At 41.4% G+C, this 15,253-nt stretch overlaps 1 non-coding gene across 1 annotated transcript; it reads right to left on the reverse strand.

The window, feature by feature from the left end:
* Positions 1-591: 591 nt before the first annotated feature.
* On the reverse strand, positions 592-665 carry Trnat-ugu. Its single transcript has one exon. It is a non-coding gene; the product is annotated as a tRNA-Thr (tRNA).
* Between the last annotated feature and the right edge of the window lie 14,588 nt (positions 666-15,253).

The raw sequence follows: 15,253 nt of genomic DNA on the forward strand, positions 1-15,253 counted from the left end.
TCTCTCTGAAACTCTCTACAACATCTGGTTCTTTTAGTTTATCAGGGTCCAATCTTCTTAAATTCCCGCCTTTTTGCAGTTTATTCAGTTTTAATCTACAGTTCATAGCCAATAGATTGTGGTCAGAGTCCACATCTGCTCCTGGATATGTCTTAAAATTTAAAACCTGGTTCCTAAATCTCTGTCTTACCTTTATATAACCTATCTGAAACCTTCCACTGTCTCCAGGCCTCTTCTACGTGTACAACCATCTTTCATGATTCTTAAACCAAGTATTAGCTATGATTAACTTATGCTCTGCGTAAAATTCTAAACGGCGGCTTCCTCTTTCATTCCTTAGCCCCATTCCATATTCACCTGCTACCTTTTCTTCTCTTCCTTTTCCTGCTATCGAATCCCAGTCCCCCATGACTATTAAGTTTTCGTCTCCCTTCACTTTCTGAATAATTTCTCTTATCTCATCGCACATTTCTTCAGTCTCTTCGTCATCTGCGGAGCTAGTCGGCATATACACTTGTAATGATAATTAAATCAAGACCCTACGCTGTCGACAGGTGTTGATATACACCAACGGGGACAGTTGAAAAGGTGTGCCCCGACCGGGACTCGAACCCGGCTCTCCTGCTTACATGGCAGACGCTCTATCCATCTGAGCCACCGAGGGCACAGAGGATCGTTTGACTGCAACGACTTATCCCCTGCACGCTTCCCAACTTAATGTCCACACACTACATTCGTAGTACCCCTGCCCATTACACTCATTGCTCGCAGCAAATAATCTCACAGAGTCTGCCGTAAGAGTTTGGGCAGTACGTATGCATCCGCACAGAAGATGAAGGTCAATGGTCAGTTAGCCTTAACTATATATGAAGATGGTATCTGTTCTTTCGGACATGTTCGAAAGAACAGATACTATCTTCGTAACTTGTACTACTGTGGTAAGAGTGTGCTTCGTGTCTATCTTGGCTACAATAATGCGTTCACTATGCTGTTCGTAGTAGCTTACCCACGTTTCTATTTTTTTATTCATTACTAAACCTACTCCTGCGTTTTGATATAATTACCATATTCAGGAAGACAAACAGTAGTTGATGAAGGACGTTTCTGCAGTTTACTACTATGGTCAATGATAGTGTGACTGATAAATGGCAAATGTGACGGCAAATTAACCACCGTGCGACACTTGTGTTCAGTAGTCATATTGAGGCTAAAAGAAAGGAAGGGGGGATAACTAGGTGGAATGTATTGTTGAGAATTTCTCTGATATTTGCGTCTATTTCATTCAAAAACCTAATTCCGCTGAATTTTATGTTTCTTACCTCTAGATCTGCAGGTTAGCTGTTTTCAGCTCTGTCTAAGAGATGTAAAATGCTGCTCTTGCGCCAGTTTGGAACTGAGAGCTACTGCCTCTTACTCTTCACAGTTCGTCGACATTTTCATGGAGCAAACGGCCAGCTGCAGCGTCATCGAATCATCGTTGACCTTGTGACGGCTGACACAGATAATTCACAATTTAGACCACGAGGTTAGTTGTAGCTGCTGCATGAAAGCAATATCCGCTGTCTGTAAATATATTTGGTAGGTCGATGACACATCAAAGATGAATTCCTCCGAATCTTTGATTGGTATAACACAAATATATGAAGTGAATCTTACAAGATTCTTTCTGTCATTCCAGAAAGTAACAAAACTATCGCTCTGTCACCAGACATGTTTCACTATATTGTCATGTTCCTGTCATAATCGTAGCAGGACTATAATGTTTCTACAGGCAATGTATTTCTTGAGTGGGCTAACAATTTAGGAGTGCAACGGTTTCATTAATTTTCCCATGACTTCATGAAGAATATACTAATATTTATAGTGAAGGAGACGAATGTAAAGTTGCACACACCATTGCAATACAGAAGAAAAAAATAAACGTAATCCACTGAGTTACAGATCCATACTTTGTTCCAACGTTATGAAATATCCTGAAATATATTATCCATTGACCGCAAACCATCATCGGTTTCCAAAGTAATATTCTTGTGAGAGACATCTGGCACTTTATTCGCACTACATTGTGGATACTGGGGTCATCAAATTGATTTCCTATTTATAGACTTCGAAAAACTGCTTTGATATAATTCCTCATAATCGGCTTTCAACCACATTGCTTTCCTATGGGCTATCCTCTCAGTTGTGCGATGCGATTCGTGATTTTCCATCTGAAAGGTCACAATTTGCAGTAAATGATGGGACATCACCTGTCGAAATGGAAGTGATAAATGTGATTCGGCAAGCAAAGTGATGGAGATCTTCTGCTGATACTAATACACGTAAAATATTCAGCAGACAATCAGAAAATTTCTCTTAGATTTGTTCAAAGATGTTCAAATGTGTGTGAAATCTTACGGGACTTAGCTACTGAGGTCATCAGTCCCTAAACTTACACACTGCTTAACCTGAATTATCCTAAGAACAAACACACACACCCATGCCCGAGGCAGGACACGAACCTCCGCCGGGACCAGCCGCACAGTCCATGACTGCAGCGCCCTAATGCCGCGCGGCTCTCAGGTTTGTGACAAGTAATGTTGCCATGTTGCCGTCTAGTAAACTCCTCAGAAGAGGAAATCGAATTCCAAAATATGTTGAAAATATATGTTCACAGTGTAAAACGTAACATTTGACCATTAAAAATAAAGTTTGTGATGTTCTCAACATGTTTACTAAGAATGTTTCGTTAGGCTTCGAGAAATCGATAAGTAATACAAATTTGAGTATTATAAATGTAAAGAAAGTCATAGGGATTAGAAATATAATTAACTTATCTGGGAAACATCACATGCTGTGGCGAAGCTGAAACAAATATTGGGTTATTGACGCAATCCTTAGAAGAGACAACAGATCTACTGAGGAGGCTGCCAGCAATACGGTCGTTCGACATCTTCTGGAATATTGCTGAGCGTTGTGCGATCATTACCTGACGAGATTGGCAGAGGACATCGAAAACGTTGAAAGTAGGCAGCTGATATTGTAATACAGCGAATTGTGGGAGAGAGAGAGTCACGGATGGTTTTCTTTCTCATCTCCTTTTGGTTGGATGTGTCAGGGGACATGGGGACGAGTTTGCGACGCATTATTAAAATAACGCTTTTTCACAGCAGCACGTTATTTCCACGATATTTCAACCACTATCATTCTCCTCTGCATGCAACAGTTTTTGTTGCCACCACCGTACAAAGAATGATATTACTGTAGTAATATAAGAATAATTAGAACTCACACATAAAGATTTTAGTGTCCCTTTTTCTTGAGTTTCGTACGTGGGTGGAACGATTGAGAAATTGAAGCGATTCTGTTAACTCTTTACGAAACACTTAACTGTGAATTACAGAGTTATCATCTATCATTGGGATGTAAATGAAGTGCGTCAGCGGAACATAATTTCTGTCACGCAGCATTTCTTGTTTCAGAGACGTTGAGTACCCTTTATAAGTGCTCAAAATGTGAATAATACTCTGTACATACAAAATTATTTGCCACTGTTTACTTTCACAGTCCGCTTATTTATCTTGGCAGAATACATATTTCCTTAAGGCGAGATCTCATGCAGAACGCTTACAAGAAAGAATAGCTTCCTCTATCATAGGGTTGTTAGCTAGCCGAAATATTTTGTGGTAGCCACATTTATCTTGAGGGTATTCTTTAACTTAGTTTTCGTTAAATATTTGAGGGAAACGTCAAAAGTAGATGCGCCTGCTCATGTTATAGCAAAATTGCTCGAGCTGCCTTAGTTTACACTACAGACTTGGGTAGGGTAGATGAAAGACTTGATCCTTCACGGAGAGTGAGTGGCTTCTCCACCTCGGCTTGTATTAACTGCGTCTAGCGAGCTACAGGCCAGCCAGGCCGGATAGCTACGTTGGGCAGCAAGCTACAGACTGGTGCTGAGATGAGAACGAAGCGAACCAGCTGGCCGTGGTAGGCCAACAGCCAATCCGGTCCGGGGCGGATCGTCACGGCCACAGGACATGGCTCTGCCCCTGCCGCTTCTTTTGACATAAATGTATTTACTTTCTGTCCTGACATCATTATATAAGAGCAGAAAGGAGAAATACACATCAGGCCGACTGTTGCAATGGCTTGCTGGGAGAGATGAGATACAGTCGTCGCTCTTATCGAAGAAGGTGGATGTCCCATCAGAGAAGCTGGCAGACACAATGACGTGCCACATACCTCTGCAACGAGATGATGGAGAAGCTAGCTTGTAAGACGCGCTACCAACAGAGCTCCTGGCTCCGGCAAGAAGAGAGAGAGAGCTCACAGCAGGAGGACAGGGAGCTAGAGTCTAAGAGCAGAGAAGTTGCAGTGGGAAACGAATTTCCTTGGCTCCAGCGACACAATTCACCAAAGGCTGAGGGATGCTGAGCTGAATGCATGACGATTCGCTATTAAACAAGAGCACAGTGAAGGCAAAGTTTTATACTGGCTGGCATTTGCAGAGCTCTGTCAAAGTGCGTCTTGGGAAAATGTCATTTTTACTAACGAAAAGGTGTTTCCCACCAGTAACGACGGTCGATGCGAAGAAGAAGTGGGTAGAAATCAGTTTCCTGCTGGGGATGGTTCTCTGTAAGAGGAGCAGGATTTCTTCACAGGATAGAAGAAACTCTCGACGGCGAGCAGTACGTGTACGTATTGGATAATGTGATCCTTCCATCAGTTCAAATGCCGTACACAGGATGGGGCTTCACATTTCAAGAGGAACATTGTCCCGTTCATATGTCTGCATTCGTTCAGCAACAACTCTTCACGATTGGCGTCAACGTGATCGACTGGCCACCACGGCCTGCTGATAGGCACCCTATGGAAAACGAGAGAACTGCGGTCGCCAGAATGTGTAACAGTGAGCTGGCCACGAAACCAACCAACATCAGCTGATGCTCTTTGGAACTGCGTTCTTGAAGCTTCGAAGGAAGTTGCTTGTTAAGGCTGTTACATCCAACGGTTTGTAGATTCTATCCCAGGACGCGTAATAGAACAAAATAATGTGGGATTCTGGATAAAATATTAGAGTCCTTAAAACTTTTGCTATGTCGTCTTTTCCTTCACTTTTCCTCATTGAGAGACCGTGTAAGATTACGTGGCAACAGATAAAATAAAATTTGAGTTTGTTCTCCTCTGAGTTGCCTTTTCCACTAAAGTGAATTTCTTTTGAATGTACACTTTGTTAAATATTCTATTTTTGTTTCATTTATACCTTGTCTAGAGATTACGTAAACACGTAATGGGAACAATGTAATTCCTAATTTATACTGCATCGTATGACCGTTTTAAGCACCATCGATTTTCCAGTGTGGGGGCACAGAAATGGCATCATAATCGGTTTTGGTTTCTCAGAAATTAACTGGTCTGTTAAAACAGAAAGAAGAAAGGTAATAGTAAAACTAGGAAAACTAAATTTCGTACTCAGACTTTATATGCAGTAACACCCATTTGAGCACGTTAAATCGAAAATCATCAAAGCACTGTCGAACACGTCAACAAATGTCTCACGACATAAACGTTTATGCGCTCTGGTTGAACGAGATATAGGTTACAATTAATAGTATAGCTCTTCAATGCGTTCGGAAAGTCGCTGTGCACTGGAATACCAACTACGGTTGTAGCTTACGTTGAAAGTTCGAAACAAATCTGGCAGAAAGCAACCTTCACAACCACCTAAACTAAATGAACCGGAGTTGCTGGATGTTTCCAACTACATGCAGAAGAGGCCAACAAAGTCGTTGTGCTAGTTGGTACAATAAAAAGACAGGGACGGGCAACCATGCAAAAAGCGGTTACGTAAACACGGAAGTTGTCCTCGTATAAAGTAACAAAAATGGTTCAAATGGCTCTGAGCACTATGGGACTTAACTTTTGAGGTCATCAGTACCCTAGAACTACTAAAACCTAACTAACCTAAGGACATCACAAACATCCACGCCCGAGGCAGGATTCGAACCTGCGACCGTAGCGGTCGCGTGGTTCCAGACTGTAGCGCCTAGAACCACTCGGCCAGCCCGCCTGGCTCTAGAGATTTACAGGGTAATCAGGCTAGATAATTTTTCTCTCTCCCGACACCCCCCCCCCCAAAATCCTTAATACACCCTCCATCCTCCAAAAATTATGCAAAGGAATTCGTCTTACATTTATTGATTGTTAATTTCTTCTCTCTTGCCTTTCATTATCACTTCAATTGCCGTTCTACTCATTCTCCCAAAACGTTATAAACAAATCTAGTCGTTTCCATTGGAACTGTACGTTCTCTTTTACTTCCGGCTTTCTTTACTGTCTTTTATCATTCCTGCCAAAATCTATGAAATCGTATTCTATTATACCCCCTTATCTATTATCCATTCTTTGTCTTGAAAACATTCCTTCCTTTTCTCTCTGTCCTAAGACAAAAGGAACGGTGGCATACATTTACGTAGGGAATATTTTGCAAGCTTTTCGCTCTTTTATTTCACACTTTTTCACTCTTATTCATTCCTAATTGCCTCCCTCCTTCCTACTACACATCGTGTGTCACCTGTATTCACACTTGGATGAACACTCTGCAACTCACAATTAAGTGCTTATGAGGGGTTGGTTCAAATGGCTCTGAGCACTATGCGACTTAACTTCTGAGGTCATCAGTCGCCTAGAACTTAGAACTAATTAAACCTAACTAACCTAAGGACATCACAGACATCCATGACCGAGGCAGGATTCGAACCTGCGACCGTAGCAGTCGCTCGGCTCCAGACTGTAGCGCTTAGAACCGCACGGCCACTTCGGCCGGCGCTTACCAGGGGTTTGTTTGGACAACTTTCACATTATTTACCTACCGTTCACCCTCAAAAAGCGCGTGGAAACAATGAATAACTAAACCTTAAAGTGCAAGCACCGATGCCTCTTACCACAACGGTCATGTCTCCTCTGTATATTAGGATAAATAAAACATCGTGGCATTCAGCGGAGGAAGTTGGCGATTGGAGTTTCGTGAAAACACCTCGCCGCAATGTAAAACGCCACGTTTAAGCGATTTCTCTTCCAACTCATTTATCATATCAGCGACATAGTCTCCTATTTCACGATAATACAAAATGAACTGTCCTGCTTTGAACTTTTTCTATCTCTTCGACTAGTCCTATCTCGCAGGGATCTCACGAAGAGGACAGACAAGTGTGTTTTAGACTGTCGCTTTAATTGATTTCTTGCATCTTCTATGCATTTTACCAATAAAACACGGCCTTTTGGTTTCCTTCCCGACAATATTTTCCATGATGATCCAGATTGAGTTGTTCGTGGTCGTATCTCTTAGACATTTAGTTGAATCTATTACCATTAAATGTGACTAATTTACCGTGTAAGCCAACATTAACGGAATTGTTTTGGTTTTCATGTGGATCACATCAAACATTTTATTGCATAAGATCAATTGTCACCTTTTGCACTGTAAAGATATATTTTTAACACGATTTTGCAATTCAATCTGCTCGTCTGAGGAGTTTACTAGATGGCAACATTACCAGCCAAAAATCTGAGAGATATTTTCTGATTGTCTGCTGAATAGTTTATGTACATATAATATTAGAAAAAGCAGATCTATATCGCTTTACTTGTGGAACACATTCATAACTTCCATTTCATTAGGTGATGTCCCATCATTTACTACGAACTGTGAACTTTCAGACGGGAAATCAAGAATCCAATCGCACAACAGATTAATGACGAATCATATCAAAACAGTTCTTCGAACTCTACAAATAGGGAATCAATTTGATGGCCCTTGTATCCAATACATCGAGCGCATAAAGTGCCACATGTCTCTCTCAAGAGGGATGCTTACGAAATCCATGTTGGTTTGAGGTCAATATTTGGGGATATTTCATAAAGTTGGAGCAAAGTATTTGTTCGCACGTCCTGCTGCATGTCGATGTCAATGAAATGGATCTGTAACTCAGTGGATTACGTTTATTTTCTTTCTTATGTATTGCGGTGGTGTGTGCAACTTTCCATTCTCCCCCCTCACCATAAATATTAAAATAGTCGTCATGACGTCGTGGGAAAAGTAATTAAACAGCTGCATCGTTGGCACACAAGGTGCATTCCTAAATTTTTTGCCCACTCAAGAAAGACATTGTCTCTAGAAACATAACATCACTGCTACGACTATGACTGGGTCATGACAACATACTGGAACATGTCTGGTGACGCTGTAAAGTTTTGTTACTTCCTGAATGACAAAGGATTATCTTGTAAGATTCACTTCATGTATTTGTGACATACGAATCAAAGATGCTGAAGAATTCATCTTTAATGTGTCATCGACTTACCAAATATATTTAGACAGGGGAGATTACTTTCACGCAGCAGCTACAACTAATCTCATGGTCTACATTGTAAACTGTCTGTGTCAGCCGTCACAAGGGCAATGGGGATTCTATGTACGCTGCAGATGGTCATTTGCTCCATGAAATTGTCGACGCATTGTAAAGAGTAAAAGGCAGTAGCTTTCAGTTCCGAACTGGCCAAAGAGTAGCATTTTACCTCCTCTGTGACAGAGCTACAAACAGCTATATCACTAACCTGCAGATCTAGAGGTAAAAAACATAAAATACAGCGGAATTAGGTTTTTGAACAAAATAGACACAACTATCACAGAAATTCTCAACAATACATTCCACCTCGTTATCGAATAAGGTCTAATGATGCGCAGGTAGATTTTCGATCTCAGACATGTAGCGACATGCTGATTTTGAGTTAAGCCACGTTTAGATCACAGTCGCCCACAACAAAACAAACAGAAACAAAAATCTTTCTTGTGTTTGATCGATAAGGGGGAGAAAATATTTAAACACGTGCGGGTGCCATATTAGAAGACGTGCTGTAAGCTTGTTTGCATACCAAGCTCCTTGGTGCTGTCTCCAGGCCACATTTGTCACTCTGCGAGTGAAATGCGTCTCATTTGTTGGCAAACAGCTTGTTTGAGCTATCAGATGCACATGAAAAACAGTACAGTGTGATTATGTTTACAGGCCATCGTTTGAGATAATGTTTGTTATGTCTTACCCAATACTTTCTCCTTTATGTGGTTATCATAGAATACTTCAAATCGTCGTCAAGTTGCACTGATATAGTTTGACCGCGACCTCCTGAAATCCATTACGGCAAATGAATAGACAATCCTTTAAGAGGGTACAGACGGCTTCCTTCCCCATCCTTCCCAGTTCGAGATTCTGCTTCACGTCTAATCTCGTTTTCCACGGGACATTGTACAGTAATCCCCCTTCCTTTCTTTTAACCTCAATGTGACAACTGAACAGAAGTGTGATACGGAGGTTAATTGGTCACCACACATACCAGTTATCAGATACACAGCCATTGTCAAGAGTAGTAAATCACAGAAACGTTCTTCATCGTCCACAACTTGTCTTTCTGAATATGTCGATTAATTTATCTTAAAACGATCGTACTTGAAACGGTACAGCTTGACTTTCTTAATAGCACTCACTCCACACGGGGCATAGGTGTTTCGAATTGCCTCGACTGCTTTCCCCTTTTATTAAACACAATCAGAACACCACGTCACAAGTCTTAGACTTTACTCCGTTTTAAACTCCGTTTTCTTGTGTATAATCGACGCTCCTCATGACGTCAAAAATGATAAATATTCAATTTGTCTTGGCACGAGCTGTGCTACAGACTTGAACAAAATGAGACCATAGTCAAATACGATTATAGCAACATACCACACAAAATCGCTAAGAGCCTGCCGAAACTTAGTTATATCATATGAGATGTTCCATGATATTATACTTGCTAATAATTCATAAAATTCACGGGAGCGAAGAATTCGCCAGCTAAAATTACAACAAACATTTTCTCCACAGCGGACTGATTTTCATTTTCAGTTCTTGGCCGAGTTCCAGAGCCACTACTCCGACTACAACTAATTGTTAAAAGTGGTAAGAAATATTTCTCTCGTGCGTGTGTGGGCAATTGCAAGTAACAATCGAAGATCTCATGCTCGAGGACAAATATTGAGCCGAGGCAAAAATACCAAAAGATTATTTCAGTTCGTAACTTAAATGTAATGTATGTCAAGATAAGTTCGTGAACAATGTTGCTCAGGATAAATATTAACCAACCAATGTTAAAAAAGTAATTTAAATTCAGATCTCAACCATTTTAAAGAGCCCACCACGTCACACAATTAATTAATTATCTTATATATATTTCCAATTGTTACGTGAGAGATTCGAGCTCCAATTGCAAATTTTCTCTGGATTTGAACCTTTCGAGATGGTACTGTCTCAGCATTTCATTGTTTCCTAATGACGCCATACTCCACCAGGTCTCTAAGAACGGCACGGTCCTAACTACTAGCGAAAGAGGATTTGATAGTTGACACCTCTTCTGCGGGGCCAACAACGTCATGCATGGGACGACAATATGCATGGAATCGGAGTCCCAGGCGGCACAGAACCAGTCGTTCTGTTACCTCTAGCCAGACATGTGCACATCTCACAACTGGTGAAGGAACTATAAATATTTCTTGTTTATTCATAGCTATAAAACAATGGCGGAAGGTGTCTGGTTCGAATAAATGCAATGCAAAAAATCATTTCTATCATCATTTCAGATTCCAGTATCGCGCTATTTGGTGAACATATTTAATATCTGAATCTGATGGTGCTTAGTCAACAATTCATATAGGTACTGGGTTCTACTCCCCTTCCATCAGCACAACTTTACTTCATGGCTTATCCCAGTTGTGCATTGCACTTTATTACACACCTTTCGTGGTTACTTCTCAGGGGCAATATAAGCTTTATTGGGTTCCCTGTGCTGCGCTAAATGTATCGGTATTTATTTCGAGGTTCGGACATCTGGCCTTATAAACTAATCTTTGATCTATGCATCATGTAACTGAGAGAGTCAACCTTTTCTAGCTTTGTTCGATTTCTACTTCCAGAAACCAGTTGTTTTGAGGGGTGTTAACAGGAGAAACTGGCGTAAAAAAACCGACATAACTGAAAACCGGTTGTTTTAGAGATAACCTGTATCCTTAACGCATGCACTAGGCGAGATAGCCGGACTTTAACGTTCCGCAACAACCGATCTGTTTACTTACTCCTAGCTGGATGGTTGAACGATATACACTGATAAACAATAACGACAGTTATCTGGACATCGCCAGCCTCATAAAACGTACTCTCTCTCTCTCTCTCTCTCTCTCTCTTTCTCTCTTGGCTATGCATGCGTGCAGCGAAGACCATTATGTAGCTTTTCGGCTCTTTCAGTGAAATCTCAGCAAAATGGGAATACCGGAATTTAGTTCCCACGCGAGGAGAATATAAATAAAGCGATTAAAAGAAAGACAGTGGAGTGAAACACTATACACACATGACAACGGTAGCAAGTGCTTGTACCACCTGCATCACAGTAGCACACTGTCAGAAGCCACACTTGTCACACTACCCAGATTTTCGGCCTGAGCTTCTTAATTCCTCTGTGGTTTAAGCACTTCATTAAAGCACCATGTTTTTATTTTATATCGCACAATGGAACCTGTACGTTTACAAAGAAATTTCTATTATGGGAACAATGTAATTCCTAATTTATACTGCATCGTATGACCGTTTAAAGCACCATCGATTTTCCAGTGTGGCGGCACAGAAATGGCATCATAATCGGTTTTGGTTTCTCAGAAATTAACTGATCTGTTAAAACAGAAAGAGGAAAGGTAATAGTAAAACTAGGAAAACTAAATTTCGTACTCAGACTTTATATGCAGTAACACCCATTTGAGCACGTTAAATCGAAAATCATGAAAGCACTGTCGAACACGTCAACAAATGTCTCACGACATAAACGTTGATGCGCTCTGGTCGAACGAGATATAAGCTACAATTAATTGTATAGCTGTTCAGTGCGTTCGGAAAGTCGCTGTGCACTGGAATACCAACTACGGTTGTAGTTTACGTTGAAAGTTCGAAACAAATCTGGCAGAAAGCAACCTTCACAACCACCTAAACTAAATGAACCGGAATTGCTGGATGTTTCCAACTATATGCAGAAGAGGCCAACAAATTCGTTGTGCAAGTTGGTACAATAAAAAGACAGGTACGGGCAACCATGCAAAAAGCGTTTACGTAAACACTGAAGTTGTCCTCGTATAAAGTATCAAAAATGGTTCAAATTGCTCTGAGCACTATGGGACTTAACTTCTGAGGTCATCAGTCCCCTACAACTTAGAACTACTTAAACCTAACTAACCTAAGGACGTCACACACAGCCATGCCCGAGGCAGGATTCGAACCTGCGACCGCAGCGGTCGCGCGGTTCCAGAATGTAGCGCCTAGAACCGCTCCGCCACTCCGGCCGACTATAAAGTAACAGCAGCCCATGGATTGAAAGATGAGGATCATGAAAAGCGCAATCTTACTGCAAATGGCTTACATCTTTTGTTGAGAGGAATACCACTGATATTCTTGGCGTCACCTTGCAAACATACGAGGCCTGGTTTCAACTCTCTGGTAACGTAACACACAAAGCAGACGCCATTGCTTGATTAGAAATTTGGAATGTCGCTGGCAATATCCGGACGACGTATTACTGGATCTTTATTTTTTGAAGAAACCATGAAGAGTGAACGTTATTGTTTAATGATCGACAGTTCCAATCACCATCTAAATGAAGACAAAATAAACTACTCATGGTTTCAACAAGATGCGCTCACAGCTAATAACACTGTGGGTGTTCTGGAAGAGATTTTTGTGGAACGCGTCATCTCAGAAACTCTATGGTCCCCTCGCTCGACGGACCTTACTTAGTCCATCAGCCTTTTTTGTTTGTGGAGCAGCTAAACCCCTTGTGTAGCGTCATCGCCCACGCACGCTTTGTGACTTCAAAACTAAAGCAACTGTCTACGCGACAAGCATATCACAGTCAAATCTGCACTTGTTTATCCGCCCGTGGACGCAATTTCCAACATATATTTTAATGCACAGCAACCCTCTCCAACACTTTTAACTTTACCTAGTCACAAGAATTGTTAATTGTAAGATGTACTGTTCTCAAAATAAAACAAAAATTTTGAAAATTATTTGAATACTAATACGGACAACCTAGACGCTCACTAGAAGCAGGACAAAGCCGCCCACAATCCACGAGAGGGACTTGAAGTCGGCGACGCTCGCAAGTGCCCACTAAACAGACAGTATGAAAGAACTGTTAAATAAGGACATTAAAAGGTAAACGAGTAACAACTCAAAAAGAATACCCCACGAAAAGAAAAGACCAAAATAAAAACAGGGAAAACAGCCACCATAACACAACAAAACAACAAAATTTTCACATCCAGGAGACATCACATAAACATCGTGTTAACACAGTCTCTAGTCATGATTAGGATCTCAGTTCGCCAGGAAGGCAGTCCACAAGTTTCTTCACGTATGCCGTATGCAGACGAAGCAATTCACTGTTGACTAGATCATGTGGAGTTTTTAAATCGCTTGGATCTTGGTAAGTTCCAGATGCTATTGCATATCGTACCAGAAATCGTCTGCGTAACTATGGTGGGATGAGTTAGCGGACTAGACGGGGTTTGATACGGTTCCTGAGTGTTAGTCAAACTACCAACGTAGGCGTGCAGCCCTGTGAACAAGTCGTTGTCGTCTTGAAATATGGGAGTGTCCACGATATGCTGATCATGAAATTCGTGACCGAGACTGTTGAAATAAGCATTATATGTCATACCACGGTAGCCTGAATGAGTGGGCCCAAGACACTGTCCTAGAAAACAGACCCAAAACATCACTAAACCACTTTAGCCATGAGCAACACCCTGCACGTACAGTGGGTTAAGCGCTTCCGTTTCCTCACTGCAGTGGGTCAGTGAATTCACAGATTGAAACGAAAATAATGACCACATTACTGCAAAAAATTTGGTGTATCTTATCTGATAATGTACTGTTAATATCTTTACGTCGTATTTCAGGATTGTCTAAGGCAAGGGGATGACTACACGATTAACAGCTTTCCAGATACAGAAGATACGTTGGAATTGGAGTAATTCGCTGCAGCTGAGAGCGAAGAATCTAAGTATACTGAACCGCCGCACCAGTAATCTGTGTGGTACGACGCTGAAAGATGTTTGGAGAAGCAGCGCAGCTATCTTTTGTATACATGGCCATTATCAGGCCAGAAATAAATAAGAGGAATAGTTCGGCTGCCTTTCCTTCCTTGATGTGTTGCTCAGGAGATTAGTTGATGATACAGTGGGACATGCCAGTTATAGGAAGTCAACTCTGATTTTTAACTGATAGCTATCGCCATCCGGCTGAGAATTACCTCAGCATCATCTCAGACCTGAAAATATGACAGCTCAGCTACCCTACCTCCAAGCTGTCTTTCTCCAGAAAGGTTATAGCGAAAGATCAGACGTGCAACTTGTCTATTAATCAACCGTGAATCGGGTGAGTGATAGAAATAACGAGTTGGCAGTTAAATCTGCCTTACACAGGTAGTATTTGCAACAGGACTGATCGCACTCTGTGTAAACACAGTATGAAGTGTGTTCCTCGCTCACTATCAGGTCCAATTTATGGTCTGCAAATGATGACTAAGACGCGTGTCTGCCGTATTTCACGCAGTTCTGGCATGTCATACGTTGGTCAGACCATCAGGACCGTGGAGGTCCGGTCTACTGAACATAAGCGTCACACACCTTTATAACAGCTAACCAAATCTGTTATTGCAAAACATTGCCTTGATACCAGTCATCCTATGGAGTACAATAACACAGAGATTTGCTATGCACTTCTGTCTGTTGGGATAATACTATTAAGGAAGCAGCTGAGATTAAATGCTGTTGCTTAAATCCTGCTTGAAATCCTGATCCCATGACGGTCTTTTCACCTGTCAAAATATCGTCGATTGTCGAAGACATCCCTAGTTTGCATTCCCGGAAGTTGTCTGAAAATGTTTTAACAATCATTATTTTTCTATGTACGAGGGGCAACACTTTATTTCTGAAAGCAGGTTGGTTTTATTCAGGATTCCAGTATATCATATAATTCCTCACTCTTTTCGCTACAAAACCCTGTTTGTCAACATACTGCCCGTTCAGTGCGACGGCCGTACGCCATCTTCCTGGGAGTGTCTGTATGCTCGTATGTTACCACTCCAGTGGTCGATGACAGAACCGACTCTTGCTGCATGAATAACTGCTCCATCC

Source organism: Schistocerca americana, chromosome 1 (assembly GCF_021461395.2).
Source record: "Schistocerca americana isolate TAMUIC-IGC-003095 chromosome 1, iqSchAmer2.1, whole genome shotgun sequence".
In the NCBI taxonomy this organism is placed as follows: domain Eukaryota; kingdom Metazoa; phylum Arthropoda; class Insecta; order Orthoptera; family Acrididae; genus Schistocerca; species Schistocerca americana.